At 44.9% G+C, this 14,588-nt stretch overlaps 1 protein-coding gene and 1 long non-coding RNA gene across 15 annotated transcripts in view; one reads left to right on the forward strand and one right to left on the reverse strand.

Annotated features, from left to right (window-relative positions):
• Positions 1 to 14,588, forward strand: part of DLG2 (discs large MAGUK scaffold protein 2) — a 1,892,764-nt gene that overhangs the window by 1,716,153 nt on the left and 162,023 nt on the right. The gene's annotated exons all lie outside the window — the stretch shown is intronic.
• LOC142490370 (uncharacterized) lies at positions 881 to 13,099 on the reverse strand. Its single transcript, XR_012800041.1, has 2 exons — positions 12,635 to 13,099; positions 881 to 1,686 (listed from the first exon to the last, which is right to left on the reverse strand). It is a non-coding gene; the product is annotated as an uncharacterized LOC142490370 (long non-coding RNA).

Consider the following 14,588-nt stretch of genomic DNA (forward strand, 5'->3'; position numbering starts at 1 on the left):
TAGGAAATTGTTCCAGAGGGAAAAAACTACTCAGTGATTGAGAAGGAGTGCCTCGCAATAAAGTGGGCAATCGAGGCTTTGAGGCATTACCTGGCAGGAGTCCATTTTACTCTGGTGACGGACCATGTTCCATTGAAGTGGTTAAATAGTATGAAGGACTCCAATGCTAGATTGACCAGGTGGTATATGGCCCTCCAACCCTTCTCGTTTGAGATTCAGCACAGGCCTGGAAAAGAAAATGCAAATGCTGACTTATTTTCTAGAGAAGGGGTGGATGGTCGGGCTTTAGCAGTGCATGGCCCCAGCCACACACTAACGTTGGAGGAATGTGACAGGGTGAATGAACGTCACCAGCCATATACCTGGCAAACCTATGTTTAGGCTTGCAGTGCAGCAGTGACGAGGTTAAGTTTCAGTTGAGAAGGGCTGCTTAATTAGTCTGACCCCAGCTGCATAATCAAGGTGTTTTAAAACCCCCAGGCTGTACACACATGCAAGCTAGCTGGTCAGGAGACAGGACTGAAATACTGAAGAGATTACTGCTATAAGGTCTGTTTTTCAAAGTACATGTGTGATGAACTGTCTGTTTCCTGCATGCTGAAGAGAAGCTGCCTTGTTTTCTATACTGAAGAGAAGCTATTTTGTTTTTGTCTGCTGAAGAGAAGCTATTTTGTTTTTGTATGCTGAAGAGAAGCTATTTTGTTTTTGTGTGCTGTATATTTTTAAGGCTCAATAAAGAAACCTTATCAAGAGAACCCGCGAGTGTGGTTGCATGTACCATGCAACAGGGCACTTACCTGATTTATGCGGTAATAGGTTCGTCTCTGTCTGAGTGTAGGTATGGCAGCAGGATGTCCAACTAAAAGCACTCAAGCAAAGATTAATAATAAATTGATTTATTCAAAAGAAACATGAATTACACAAAAAGAGATAAAACAGTACCCAAGGAACCCCTGCAACATAGGTGGCTTGGCCACTGATCGTCTCCTCCTCTGAGCGTCCATCATCGCAGATTGCGCTTGTGTACTCCTCAATGGCTGTGCTTCCTCCTGGTGGTGGGCGGTTGTGATGGTGGTTGGCTGTGTCTTCGCGGTGCTGCGCGGGATGCGGAGCTGCGGAGGATGCGGCACGGTCACTCCCACCCCCCGTTACCGGATCAGCTCCTCCCCCTCCCCACGGAAGAGCTGCAGGGACACATCGCCCGATCTCAGGGTGTGTGGGTTTAATCGTGCTGCAAACACAATTGCACGCACACTCCTAGCATGGCCGTGGCCTTCGACACCATAAGGGCTCGTCCAGGCCGAGTGTGAGTGTGCATGCACGCTCAGCACAAACACATTACGACAATGTGTTTGACCAGCGTGCACGACCATGAGTAGCCAGCAACGGAGGGAGAAAAGGACAGCATCCTGCAGCGAAGGTCAGCAGCCGGCGGTGGAGGGAGAGAAGGACGGCATCCTGCAGCGAAGGTCAGCAGCCGGCGGTGGAGGGAGAAAAGGACAGCATCCTGCAGCGAAGGTCAGCAGCCGGCGGCGGAGGGAGAGAAGGACAGCATCCTGCAGCGATGGTCAGCAGCTGCGGTGGAGGGAGAGAAGGACGGAATCTTGCAGCGAAGGTCAGCAGCCGACAGAGGGAGAGAATGGCGGCATCCTGTAGCGAAGGTTATCAGCCGGCAGAGGACAGCAACTGGTGGCAGAGGGAGAAAAGGACCATGTGAGCAGAGCAGGAGTGGCACTTGGAGAGTGGCAGGGAGGAGTTACGTTGTAGCAGCGGCAGACAACGGAAGTCAGAGGAGACTTCAGGGTCAGATCGCTGGGGTGGGGGGAGAGGGGCTAAAAGGGGAAGAGGGGAGGAGGGAGAGAAAGTGTTGAGGAAGTGTCCAACTGCCATGAGTCCATGTGTATGTGCTTTAATGTTATAGAGTGAAGCTACATCCATGGTGACCCAGATGTAGAATGTGTGCCATGTAAAGGATGCTAAAAGTGATAACATGTATTTTGTATCTATAACGTGAGAAGGTAAAGTGAAAACAAGTGGTTGTAAAAAGTGATCTATATATTGGGATAAGTGCTCACCCAGGAAACCAATGCTAGAAACTATGGGTCTACCTGGGGATTTGTGTATTTTGAGGAGGTGATGAAAAATGGGAATGATTGACTCTGGAATGATGAGAAATTCTCGTTTGGTGGTAGTGAGTACTTGCAACATAGTGCCCTCCTCTATAAGTTCCATTAGTTCTTTCTGAAATGAGGGAGTTTGATCCTGTTTAAGGGTAAAATATGCCAGGGGATCTCCCAGTTGTCTAAGGGCTTCTGAAACATACCCTGTCCAAGACTACTACTACCCCACCTTTATCCGCATTTTAATTAGGATGCATTCATTTTCTAACAATGTTTTGATACCTGCTCACTGTTCAGCTGCAAGATTATCCCTCTTAAATCTTGAGGTATCTACTCCCAAGACTGCAATGTCCTTAGCAAGGAGTGACAGATCATGTTCAACTAGTTGTTGGAAAGTATCAATTATCTGTCATTTCATGAAGGTGGGATTAAAGGTAGATTTGTTTCTCAAATCTGATTCTTGTCTCCCCGGAAAATCTTGCTGATTAGTCTCTAGTGTATTATTATCATCGAACAGATCTGTCAGATCCTGCTGATGACAATGGTCCTGAAAACCTAGAGGAATGGGTACAGAGTTATTAATGTTAAAAATACGTACAACAACATTATCTGAAATACTTCTAGGATTGTCCCCAATTCTAGTGGAGAAGTATATGTTAAGTGATAGTTTGAGAACAAATTTGAATACATCAATGGTGGTGGAAAAAAGGTTAAATTGAACACTAGGGGCGAAGGAAAGTCCGAGATGAAGGACTGATTGTTCAGCGTCAGACAAAGCGTGTTTGGATATATCTATCACATTAATGTCCTCTATTTTCATAATTTCTTTCTTGTGGACGGCATGAAGCTAGGACTTGTAGTCTCTTCTGTTGCTTGCAGAGGCTTTTCAAGATGGCTGCCGCTCTGGCCACAATTGCACATGCGCGCCAGTTCTAAAATGGAGGCCAGCGCTATCTCCCCGATCTCACAGATCTCCGCTGATCGGCTGGACAGCTGAGCAGTTCCCCCTCACCTGAGATACAGTAAAGAGGGGGACTCTACTACACAAATGTCACTTTATTTTGGGTGGATTGCTGCTTGAAGTTGTCTACAGCATTTAATGTGATTTGTGTGACTGCCCATTTCCGTAAACGTTTGCAATCTTGCTGTTGATGTGTGATTTACATGAAGAGAGATTGTGTGCGACATTTAGCTGGTTACTTCACTTCTGAACAGCACATCTTCCAAGAACAAGCGCTGCCACGAGAAAGCTGAGGTGCAAAGATTTATTTATGAATGTGTCTGCAATAGTTATATCTGAGGCGACACAGTAGTCAGGATTGGTGCTGTGAACAGGGCCTAGAGCTATATAGGTATCATTGGGGAAAAAAACAGGATTAAAGCAAGAAAATGCTACATTAATCATTTTAGACAAATTAAGAATGCATTAACATCTTTTTTTTCTTTCTTCTTCTATAAATTCATGGCTATTCTTGCAACCAGGACAAGCACATTCAAAATGTAGAAATTACATGTCATTACGTGGTACTTATTGGATTACAAAGACAGTTTATAATATGCAGTTGCCAAGTCAAAGTGTAGCAATATTCATAATTAAAAAAAAAATCTGTGCTAAAAACTCACATGCAAAGTTACAAATCTAAGGCTGCGTCCCCGCTAGCGCTGAGCTCGCTGAGCGGGCGGCGCTTAGCGAGGTGACTTGCATATATATATATATATATATATATATATATATATATATGCAAGTCCCCGCTCATGCGATGCGCGCTCGCGTTTGCCCGTGCACACACGCTCAGCGCTTAGATAAATAAAAATGTTATACTTCCCCACTCGCTCAATATTCGGCAATGCCACCCCCCTCCTCCCCCCCCCCTCCCGAGCAGACGCAGGACACTCACCACGCATGCTTTGAGCGCCAGCGCGCTCAGTGCCAGCGGGGACTCAGCCTAAGTGACAGAACAGAATCAGTACTGAATTATACTTTCATGGACTGTCATTTTTGATTGTAGTGTTAACCCTTTGGGGAAGATATACAGTATCAATGTAAATAAAGTACAAATTCTTTGATGTATTGCTCCATTTTTTGTTTGCATATTTGTCAAATGTAAGAAAGTGGTTCATACAGTACATTTGACACAAATTGTATCCCATAAAAGTTTACGCCCCTCAGTATTTTATTAATCCATATATTTTGGAAAACTAAGATGAATTACTATAGGCTCTTCAATGGTGTTCAACTATCTCCATAATTATAAAGCTTTTGTGGCCTGTCCATAGGCTACACCCCACGCAGCATGCATATTACATGTCAATGGGGGAAAACACTATACTCCAAACAAATTGTGGGGGAAACCCCTACCCAAGATTAAGATAGGAGACCACCCATTCTAAATTCAAGTGAGGGTAACTCCAAAGTACCCAAAACCTAAGAAACCACCCCAATGTTGATTCCACCCCACACTAGGGTTGCCAGGTGGCTTCTCCAAGAATACTAGACACAATGGTGAAAGGTGCAATGTTCTTGACACATGTGTGCCCACACACACCTCTCACCTCTCTGTCTGCTCCATGCTGTTTCCTCCTCTACATGGTCCCACCCCCCCCCACCCCGCTCAAGACATCTCCTCCTGATTGGCTGATGCTAGGTAATGCAGCCAATCAAGATGGAGGAAACTGCACAGCCCCCTAGCAACAACCCTGCTGACTCCCATCTCAGGGAGGCCCCCCCAGCCGGTCAGGTCACATATGTCCAGAGAGGTAATGCCGTACACAACATGTCCAGTATTAATGCCCGATTTTACGGGATAGGGTGTCCAAATAAAGGACAGTCCTTTTCAATCCTGGACACCTGGCAACCCTACACACACTTGCTGCATTAATAGATATTTGGAAGCCACACGAGAAACAGACACGAGGGAATTCTTGGATTTCACTAAGGGAATACCTGCCCCAATATTTAATGACTAATCTCCCCTCTTTGGGTATCAAATGGAGGCACCCGTCTGTAACTTTTTGAGAATTTAGGAAAACTTTCTAATTTAATTTAATTTCTAATTTAGGCTGCAAAAGCACACAAAGCCTTTTTGAAGGAACTAACCCATCCACTGCCTGCACCTAACAGGATGTACACTGGTAGGGCCCAGGAAAAAAAGTAGCGGCCGGGAGTCTATGCTACATGTACATACAGTCGTGTCCTCCTGTTCTCTCCAGGAAAACCTGTGGCTATCTCACAGTAAACACTGCAACATTTATGTGATATTTCTGCAGCCAGACTAATGGCCAATTCGATTAACACAGCGGGGGCCCCTGCTGTGTTAATCCAATGGGCCATTAGTCTGCCTGCAGAAATATCACAGAAATGTTACAGCATTTACTGTGAGATAGCCATAGATTTTCCTAGACTAGCAGGAGAGAACAGCAGGACACATCCGTACATGTTATTCAGCACCAGAGCACAACTTTTAGGTCAGTAACTGCTACAGTATGTCATCCAGAACTTTAGGGGTGAATGCTGTAACTGTTAAAGTGATACCATTCCTCTCCGCACACACTGCAGTCCTACATAGCCAGTCAATGAACAACACTAACATTGTGCAAATTACCTTGACTTTCCCTTTCCAGCACGTTCGCAATCCTAAATTCACCATGAAATCTTCTGTTTTGGTGACATTCTACTGCCGATTTAGCAATGTAGGGGTATATTGTATTGTATGTCTTTATTTATATAGCGCCATTAATGTACATAGCGCTTCACAGTAGTAATACATGGGGTAATCAAATAAATAACAGATAATATAAATAACAGATCATGGGAATAAGCGCTTTAGACATAAAAGTAACATTAAGGAAGAGGAGTCCCTGCCCCGAGGAGCTTACAGTCTAATTGGTAGGTAGGGAGAACGTACAGAGACAGGAGGAGGGAGTTCTGGTAAGTGCGTCTGCAGGGGGCCAAGCATTATGTATCGTGTTCAGAATATCCACAGTGCTATTCATATGCTTCTTTAAGCAAGTGTGTCTTAAGGTGGGTCTTAAAGGTGGATAGAGAGGGTGCAAGTCGGTACTGAGGAGAAGGGCATTTCAGAGGTGTGGGCAGTCAGTGAAAAAGGTTTAAGGCGGGAGAGGGCTTTAGATACAAAGGGGGTAAAAAGAAGACATCCTTGAGAAGAACGCAAGAGTCTGGATGGTGCATAACGAGAAATTAGGGCAGAGATGTAAGGAGGGGCAGAAGAGTGTAAAGCTTTAAAAGTGAGGAGAAGAATGGAGTGTGAGATGCGGGATTTGATCGGAAGCCAGGAGAGGGATTTCATGAGGGGAGATGCTGAGACAGATCTTGGAAAGACTAGAGTGATTCTGGCAGCAGCGTTTAGGATAGATTGTAGGGGAGATAGGTGAGAGGCAGGAAGGCCGGACAGCAGGAGGTTACAGTAATCAAGATGGGAGAGAATGAGGGCCTGAGTCAGAGTTTTAGCAGTCGAGCAACAGAGGAAAGGGCGTATCTTAGTTATATTGCGGAGGAAAAAGCGACAGGTTTTAGAAATGTTTTGAATGTGAGGGGCGAATGTGAGAGAGGAGTCGAGTGTGACCCCTAAGCAGCGTGCTTGGGCTACTGGGTGAATGATGGTAGTTCCAACAGTAATGTGGAAGGAGGTAGTAGGGCCAGGTTTGGAAGGAAGTATGAGGAGCTCTGTTTTAGCCATGTTGAGTTTAAGGCGACGGAGGGCCATCCAGGATGATATAGCAGAGAGACATTCAGAAACTTTGGTTTGTACAGCAGGTGTAAGGTCAGGTGTTGAAAAGTGTATTTGTGTGTCGTCAGCATAGAGGTGATAATTAAACCCAAAAGATGTTATTAGGTCACCTAGAGAGAGTGTGTACAGAGAAAAGAGAAGAGGTCCCAGGACAGAGCCCTGGGGTACCCCCACAGAGAGATCGATAGAGGAGGAGGAGGTGTTAGTAGAAGAGACACTGAAAGTACGATGGGAGAGGTAGGATTAGATCCAGGATAGAGCTTTGTTCCGAATACCAAGAGTATGGAGAATAGGAAGGAGAAGAGGGTGGTCCACGGTGTCAAATGCTGCAAAGAGGTCGAGCAATATGAGCAGAGTGAATGACCTCTGTCTTTGGCAGCATGGAGGTCGTCAGTTATTTTAGTAAGGGCTGTTTCCGTGGAATGAGCAGTGCGGAAGCCAGATCGTAGAGGGTCTAGGAGAGAATAGGTGTTGAGAAAATGGAGCAAGCGAGAGAATACAAGTCGTTCAAGGAGTTTAGAGGCAAAAGGCAGGAGGGAGACAGGTTGATAGTTAGAAAGACAGGTAGGGTCAAGCTTGGTGTTTTTGTGTAATGGTATGACTGTTGCATGTTTGAAGGAGGATGGAAAGGTTCCAGAGCAGAGGGAGGAGTTAAAAATGTGTGTGAGCGTAGGGATTATAGTAGGAGCAAGAGGTTTTAGGAGATGGGAGGGAATGGGGTCAAGAGGGCAAGTGGTAGAGGGAGAATAGGCGATCAACAGTGACACATCCTCCTCTGAGACAGTGGAAAAAGAGTCAAGGAAGGCAGGAGGAGAGTTAGGAAGAAGTGTAGGATGGGAGGGAGAAACAGAGGGGATGTTCTGCCGTATGGATTCCACCTTTTCCTTAAAATAGTCAGCAAAGTCCTGAGCCGAGATGGAGGAAGGAGAGGCAGCTGAGGGTGGTTTGAGTAGAGTATCAAAGACAGAGAACAGTCGGCATGGGTTAGACTTGTGCATGTTGATTAGTGAAGAAAAGTAGGCTTGTTTAGCTTGCGAGAGGGCAGAGTTGAAACAGGATAGCATAAATTTGTAGTGAAGGAAGTCTGCGAGAGTATGAGATTTCCTCCAGAGGCTTTCGGAGGAATGAGTGGAGGAAGGCAGCATGCGCGTGTGGGAATTTAGCCAGGGTCTAGGGTTAGAAGGGTGAGTGCGGCAGAGAGAAAGCGGGGCATGTAGATCAAGAGAGGAGGACAAGGCAGAGTTGTAGTTCCTGACCAGGTTGTCAGGGTTTGTAGCAGAGCTGAGAGAGGAGAGGGAGGAGCGTAAAGTGGACTCAAAGTCAGGTAAGTGAATAGAGCGCAGGTTTCTGCAGAACTGGGGGGTAGATGGAGGTGGAGAGGGGTGGAGCGAGATAGAGAGAATGAGATGAGGTGATGGTCAGAGAGAGGAAAAGGGGAAATGGAGAAATCGGAGAGAGAAGTTTATAGTGAAAACCAGGTCTAGATAGTGGCCATCCTTGTGGGTGCTGGCTGCAGTCCACTGTTGAAGGCCAAAAGAAGAGGTTAGAGAAAGAAAGCGGGATACCCAAGGGAGAGAGGGGTCATCAATGTGGCAATTGAAGTCCCCAAAGAGAAGAACAGGGGAGTCTGAGGAGAGAAAGAAAGAGAGCTAGGATTCAAAGTGAGAGAGAAAGGCAGAAGGGGGATGAGTAGAGGTAGGTAGGCGATAGATGACCGCCACATGGACAGGGAGAGGAGAGAAGATCTGGACAGTGTGAGCCTCACAGGAGGGAAAAGCAAGAGAGGAGGTAATAGGAAGGGTTCGGTAATGGCAGAGAGAGGAGAGCAGGAGCCCCACGCCTCCAACCCTGCCATCAGGGCGTGGAGTGTGGGAGATGGAAAGGCCACCGTTGGAGAGGGCAGCTTCCAGAGCAGAGTCAGACTGAGTGAGCCAGGTCTCAGTTATAGCAAAGAGAAGCAGGGAGTGAGAGAGAAAGAAGTCATGCACAGAGAGGAACTTGTTAGAAAGGGAGCGAGCATTCCAAAGAGCACAGGAGAAAGGGAGAGAGGAGAGAGGGTGGCAGGGGATGGGTATGAGGTTGGAGGGGTTGACACCAGAAGGAGTAGAAGTTGCATGTGGGAGGCGAGGACGAGAGCAAGTAGAAATAAGACAGGGACCAGGATTGGGAGAGATATCCCCAGAAGCAAGGAGGAGAAGCATGGATAGAAAGAGGATGTGTGAGGATGATTTGTAGGGGTGTGTTTTAGAGCAGGATGTATAGCTGTGTGGTGTCAGAGGACGCAGGTAAGAAAGGAGTTCATGTGAACTGAGAAGTGGGGAAGAAAGGAGAGATGGAGATATATGAATAGAGTTAGAGACATAAGGAGACTGGTGGAAAGAAGTGCATAATTTGAAAATGAGTGAGGTTACAGCAAATACAAAAAATAAAGACGGCATCACAGCAATAGTTAAGTGTTGAGATGTGCAGTCTGTGATAGATGATATCCTCCTTTCCAACGTAGATCAAAAGCAGGAATCAGAAGTAGTTAGTGTTGTCCAATTTGCCACTTCTTTTAGAACTTCCTTTTTAAACTTCATAAATACTTGAAACATATATACTTGGAAGCATGGCTGCTATGAGTTTACTTATATACCTTTACAAAGTCACCTGGCTGGCACAACAAACTTAATTAGCACATGTGAGGGACGTTAAAGCAAATGGTTTTCTAAGATTGGGTGTTGTCTTGCACAAGTGTGAAAGCTGAATTAAATTAAGACACCAGGGGATGATTTACAGACAGACCATTTGGAATATGTTTTTACCTAAATAGAACTAAGGGGCTTATGCAGAGAGGATAGAGAAGGGAAATAGCACCATATTTTGGAGAAAATACTTCCCAGAGAAGCTTCTCCTGCAGAGAACATGGAGAGATTCATAAAATTCTCCACAGCAGGTTTCTTTACTTTAAAAATTGCCAAACACGTGGAGAGATTAGTAAATTCGCCATGTTAAAATAGGGTGGTATGCAGGTAGCATAGATGCACTGCAACTCGCCATTCTGCCCTATATTATAGTGAGTTCAATCTAGCCAGAAAAACTTGGCAATTTTGAATCTCATCAGAAAAATTAGGTAACGCAGCTTTCTGCATACGACCATAACTTGCTCCAATTCTGTGGCTATTTTCTTGCCGTTTTCACATTAAATAACGTTCCTCTCTGCATAAGGCCCTAAATACACAGCAGGGGAGGATATCAGGACAGAGACAATTTGGAATATGTTTTTACCTGAGGAAAGAGAAGAGATGAGATTGATCAATAGTCTTCCTTTTTAAACTTCATAAATACTTGAAACATATATACTTAAAAGCATATCTGCTTGGAAGCATGGCTGCAGGTGAGATATTAATGCAGAGGAATCTCAAAGAAAAGGTTGTCTAGACCTGGGATGGCCAACTCCAGTCCTCAATGGCCACCAACAGGTCAGGTTTTCAGAATATCCCTACTTCAGCACAGGTGGCTCAATGGTGGTGGTCAAAGACTGAGCCACCTGTGCAGGAACAGGGATTTATTGAGCCACCAGTGCTAAAGTAGGGATATCCTGAACACCTGACCTGTTGGTGGCCCTTGAGGACTGGATGTTGCCCACCCCTGTTCCAGATGCACTGCTCAGAGTTTACATCATTTTCAATTCGCCGCGATTTTTGAAAAATACAATAAAACAAACGAACGCACAAAGACACAACATTGAATATATCTTATTATCTGCACTCCTAAATTGAACAACAGGAGTAAGGTTGGTTTTACACATGGGGTGCAAAGATTGTAGTGCAAACTTGTAAGAAGAGGAGTGACTGGAGTAAATGAGGCAAACTGTATCAGTCTTAAAGTAGGATGAGTTTTGTGAAGCTGCAACATCACAAAATGACTGAAGATTAAGACCTGAGTTACTGTATCGTAACATTGTTAAAACTCTGAATTTGCAAGTTATAAATATCGGCCCCTGAAACAGGGACTCTTAAAAGTGATCATCGAAAGATCATCCTTACGGAGTTCTCAAAAACAGTTAATAAAAGTATTGTTAGGCCGCGGGCATGGTCAGCGCTTAGGCGCTGATCTGCGCTGACCCGCGCTCACGCTTGGCAGTGAGCCCCTGCAGCTGCAATGAGAGCAGCTTTAGCAGGGGCTCGCGCATGCTTCCGCAGGCGTGCGGAAGCGTAGCTGGCAATTTTTTTTTAGTTTAAACGCTCACGGGAGCGCAGGGTCGGTCACGTGAGCGGTTCGCCCAATGAGGGTGAACCAGCTCCGTGACATCACTGGCCCGCCCCCCGACACGTCCCCGGATGGCATACGAACCAAGGCCAGGGAAAGCACCCGCTTTCCCTCAGCCTCCGCACAGCTAAAGTCTCTATGGACTCAGCCTTATGTGGTCTATTCACTTAAGCCCCAAGATGCTAAACTGCTGCAAAATCAGTGGGGAAAAGCACCTTACTTGTCAGGTACGGCACACCTGTGGTAACGTGACCTGCATACGGGACAAGGTTTAATACACAGCTCTCTAGCCGACCCAAATGTCACCTTCCGCAAATGTCCCTCAAATTAACCAAATCTCCCCTCTATCCGTCCCCATATACCACCTGTCATTGTACTGACAGGGGTTGCTAATACTGCCGACTACGCCAAATGTGCTGACAGGAAATACTGTACTTATTCAAAATGCACTCATAGAAATTCTTATTCAGATTGTCGATATCTTCCATGAGTACACACATGGACCCGCCACACCAATTGTTAGTAAAATATTTTTTATTGAAATACTCTAGAAAAGTACATTACATTACTTATTAAAGAAAAATTATTTGTTTGAAAGAAATTGAAGTTTTCCCTTTGTTAGATCTGGAGCAACCACCTATGTATTGGGTATCTTGTGATATTATAAGGACTTTTGGACTAAATCACTTTGCTACTAGAGGGAGCTGGGTAAGGCACTGCTTTGAATTGTTTTGCAATGCCCTGCACTTTCCCCTGGCAGGAACGTACATTTGCTAAATTATGCAATATCTTGGATTATGGGAAACACTTGAAACTTGTAAATAATGGCGGTGTGATTGAACTTTATTTCAGATCCAATATATTTTACTAAATGGGATCTAGTTAGACTAAAATGTTTTATTTAGAAAATGTATTGGTTAAACCTACAAATAAATACAGATATAATAGTTGGGTACAATACATAGATATTATGCGTGTGCTTCAGAATACATTTTATATTTAATAACTTAATAGATCAATTTACTAAAATGGAAACATTCTGAAAACACTGAGCCTACGGCGTCTTAGTTATTACCAGCATGTTTCTTCACAGGCAATGACGGCTAAAGGACATTTCTGTCATTTGAGACTATCAGGCCTAAATAAGCTGTTTCCAGCTTTCCCCAGCACCCTTGAGGATACACACAATATCCAGTGCTGTTATTCTCATATGTATTGCAAACATTTTTGCTGAGTCTTAACAAAATTGCAATACGTTTAGGGAGAGGTCACCAAGGGAAGCTATGAACCATTTAAGTTTAGTCCCCTCCAATGCTATTGCCCTATACAAAAGTGCCTTGTATACAAGATTAGTAAGATGAGCCTGGTACATAATCGTTCCCTTGCATCTCAGTATTGAATGTAGGAACTACTGTATGTCTAGCTCATACTCCCCCACCTCCTCCCCCCCCAATCGCAGATCAGGTCCCCTAAGGTGTTCTGGGGTCTGGCTATATGTCTCTGTGTGGTGCATACCTGCTGGCAACAGGAGGGCCTGAGTCTCCCGCGATGACATGGGGGACAACAGGAACAGGTTACTGGGGTAAATGCCTTCGTCCTTGTTCAATGGTGCAGAACTTCCAATCTATAGTAAGCCCCAGGAATGTGGGGTGGAATCCTTACCACAGAGATTCCCCACAGGGATGAGAGATTCCAGTCTCACACAAGGTTCTCTTTAAAACCAGCAGACTCTTTATTCTCTTGGCAGCAGCAGCAGCAGACAGGTACAGTGATGCACAGTCCACTAACTGTTCTCCCTTGTGATGATCCCTGCCACCAATCTGGACCAAAGGGCATCCAGAGTGGGGCTAGCTCTTCCCTCACCCCCTAAGCAGGATGAGAGGTATTTAGTCCACCTACTATATCCTATCAGCTCTACTCATGAGCTGATCACTCCTCTCCTTCCTAACTCTAACCCCAACTATCACACTGACACACTAAATAGGAAAATGCACTGCTCTTTATGATCTCAGCAGGCACCGCCCGTGTCTCTTGCTTTGACACAGGGTCAGGTGACCTACCTCAACCACTCAGGGCAAGTGCTTGAAGTGGGGGAAACCATGATAACTCCTGGCAACCTGCCCTTACCAGGGATTATACCAGGAGGAGGATAAAACTATATCTCAATTTCTTACCAGGGCTACACATGCTTAAGAATCCTGCTTCATATTCCTATGATAGCTGCAGATAGAACCTGCATCACTGACCACAGAGAAGCACAACATATTGTTATTTAGAATGTCGTGGACTTTCTATTGCATTCTGATGAGCAGTACAATATCAGCTACCTGTTTATCTGTCTGACTAATTATGGCTTCATAGGAGTGCAGTATCAAAACAAAAGTAGTGTGATGTGGGGGTGAGGGGTGGGGAGGTGGCGCAGATTGTTCCAAATGTGTCAAATGAAAAAAAATTGAAAGTAATATTTTTTTCTTCTTTAATAGTGTACCAGACTTGCCTTCTAGCTGGTAAAAAAAATGGGCGAGACCAGTAATTGTGCAAACATTTGTGTTTTGAAAAATACTCAGAAAAGGGTAAAGGGTGTAGGCTTCTAAACAAGATACACAGAGTAGTCAGATAAGTGCAACAGTAACTTTATCTCTAGAACCAGGCCTGCACAACTCCAGTCCTCGAAGGCTGCAAACAGGCCAGATTTTCAGGATATCCCTACTTCAGCACAGCTGGCTCAATTAGTAGATCAGTCAAACTGAGACACTAATTGAGCCAGCTGTGCTGAAATAGGGATATACTGAAAACCTGGCCTATTTGTGGCCCTCGAGGGCACTGGTTGTGCAGGCCTGCTCTAGACTATAGAACATTAATTATCCCCTTCAGGGAACACATCCCACTCCTGCAGTATATCCCAATGTAATTGCTGGATAGCTTATTACACTGGAGCTCATGAAATGTGAAGGTCCACAGCAAATTCAGAGTTACAGGCCTGTTAACCCTAGGTGTACTTCTATCCAGAAAAGCTGCAATGTACATGGGGAGGGGGAGGGGCATCCCTAAGACTTATTGTTTGGATGATTTGCAAATGATTTCAGAAAAGAAGAAGAGGTTTCATATCACTTGCAGTCTCGCTAGCTAGAACATTTATCCACCACAGAGCAGGAACCAGGGTTAAGTTGTTCCCTCTAGTCTCGCCCTAGCTTTTTCATAGTCTGTTGCCACCCCATCTTTGGAAAACACATTGCCCGAATACTTCTCCTGTTTAAAAACAAAAATAATTGCTGTTGAAGGGCCTATTTCTCTTGGGTGTTCTTCAATAGTTTGACCAATCACTATAATATCATACAGGTATAGTATAGCAAACAGGTGTCCTGCAGATTTTCTAACACTATGTCCATCGACCAATGGATCGTGCTGGGTACATTACACAACCCAAACTGAATCAGTGAACTCAAACAGCCCGTGCTTAGTGGTAAAT

Source organism: Ascaphus truei, chromosome 3 (genome assembly GCF_040206685.1).
Source record: "Ascaphus truei isolate aAscTru1 chromosome 3, aAscTru1.hap1, whole genome shotgun sequence".
In the NCBI taxonomy this organism is placed as follows: domain Eukaryota; kingdom Metazoa; phylum Chordata; class Amphibia; order Anura; family Ascaphidae; genus Ascaphus; species Ascaphus truei.